Source organism: Tupaia chinensis, unplaced genomic scaffold, assembly GCF_000334495.1.
Source record: "Tupaia chinensis unplaced genomic scaffold, TupChi_1.0 Scaffold143756_1, whole genome shotgun sequence".
Classification (NCBI taxonomy): Eukaryota; Metazoa; Chordata; class Mammalia; order Scandentia; family Tupaiidae; genus Tupaia; species Tupaia belangeri.
In genome coordinates, this window is record NW_006203605.1 from 493,277 (window position 1) to 495,157 (window position 1,881).

General features: G+C 60.0%; 1 protein-coding gene across 1 annotated transcript in view; it reads right to left on the reverse strand.

Moving 5' to 3' along the window:
- The window catches only part of BMPER (BMP binding endothelial regulator), a gene marked incomplete at its 5' end in the record, with an annotated part of 199,790 nt that overhangs the window by 57,054 nt on the left and 140,855 nt on the right, over positions 1 to 1,881 (reverse strand).

Genomic DNA, 1,881 nt, shown 5'->3' on the forward strand with positions numbered 1-1,881 from the left:
ATTGTCCCTCGAATGCCAAAAGAAAACCCACAAATTGCTCGCTACGATGACAGTACCAATAGCTTCTGACCCCCTCCTCCTCCCAGGCCCACACATGAATGAGAGCACACGCACCCTCCCCAGGCCACTGGGCGTTCTGTTCTGGCCAGAGCTGGGGCACTGGGGTTGCACTGGAAGCTGTGCGCTCCACCCTAGTCCCCCACCCCAGGCTGCTCAGAAGCTTCGAGTGTGAGGACACGGGAGGGGGTCAGGCCGCCGTGTGTCCAGCAGCCGGGCAGTACTGTCTGGCTCATCAGGGGAACTGCCTTTCAAGGTAGAGAACGCGGGCTCTTTTTGGTTTGCTAAACTGACTCTAAACTGTTGGGGGTTTGTTGAGAACATGCATGTCTGCTGCGACGTGCCGGGACCTGCTCAAGCCAATGGCCCCTCTGAACCAGGCGGTGGCCCACAGCGCAGAGCAGTGACTGAGGGTCCACAGGACACGTTCTCACAGCCACCCTCCACCAGACGAAGGGGGCACCCTTACGGGAGGCTTTCGGGGTGGAGCCCAAAGCAACGGTGACCTTCTGCAGTCAGAGTTTTCCTTTATGTCTCCGCTGTGGGCCTTTCTCACCACTCTCCTGGGGACGCCCTGGCCGTGTCTGGGTCACCCAGGAAGGGCTGAACCACGTGCCAGGGACGGCAAAGGAGCCTCCTGTGGGACACGCGCGAGGGACAGCTGTGACAGGCCAGCGTGCACCTCTTCCCGGGGCTCCCCCTCATGCCACCACTGTCCCGAGAGTGGCAACAGAGAGGGAGACGGGGCCTCTGCATGTGCATGTGTGCACGTGTGCGTGTGTCTCTCTGTTACCCTCCTGGGCTCCTGACCAAACCTACCCTTTCAATGGCCTATTCTGAGCCTTTGCAACAAGCACAGCCATTGTCCTCTTCAAACGCTTTGTCTTTGTCTGAAATTTCCAGACGAGGCTGATGAGTGAGTGTTCAGAGGCTGGAGGAAGAGGTCGTGATGGGACAGAAGAAAGTGGAAGGGACAGAGAGAGACTGGACCTTGTCTGGATGTGACACCGGCACCACGGCACATCGGGGGACGGACCAGGAAGGGGCACCCAGAGGACAAAGAAAGCCAGTGCCCCTCAGCATGGTCGTCTTCCCGGAGGAGAGCAGGTGGGGCTGGCCACCGGCCAGAGCTGCTACAGGGAGAGCTCCTGAGAGCAGAATAAGCGGTGATCTAGAACGGGGTCCTCGGGGAATAATGGGGAGACCTATACGGAATCACCGTAGGTAAGTTAGACACAGAGGATGATGGAGAAGACTTCTTGCTTGGAAGAAAGGCTCGGTTCAGAAAACCAATTAAACAGACTCAGACGAGGAAGGAGGAAGGCCACGGGGACTCTCAGGAGCCAGGCGGTAGCAGCGAGTGACCGGGCAGCGAGAGGAAGGCCACACGGGGGGCCACCTAGCATCGGGCCCCGCTCCATATAGAGCTCCGCGGGCACACCACTGGCCAGCCCGGACAGGCACACTGGAGTTAGGTGAGGCCGGTCTCTCAGGACACCGAACACGCTCTCTTGCACCCGCATGCACGCGGGTGATGTGACGCGTCAAATCCACACGGCCCACGGAACCGTGAGCTTCGTGCCAGCTGAGACAGTGAAACCCCGGCTCTGAAGAACGGCGAGCGGACGCCAAGGCGATTCTCAGGGCTCTCTGAGCCACAGAGCAGCTGGGTCCCACGGGCCTGAAGCTGGGCAGCTGCTGGCGAGAGAAACGAGAGGAGAGGGTGGGCCACATGGTATCTAGCTTCCGGAGCGCAACCGCAAGGCCTTCCCGACCGCCACTCTGTCCTAGTCAGAGGCAGGGAAAGCCCCTTCACAATCCCTC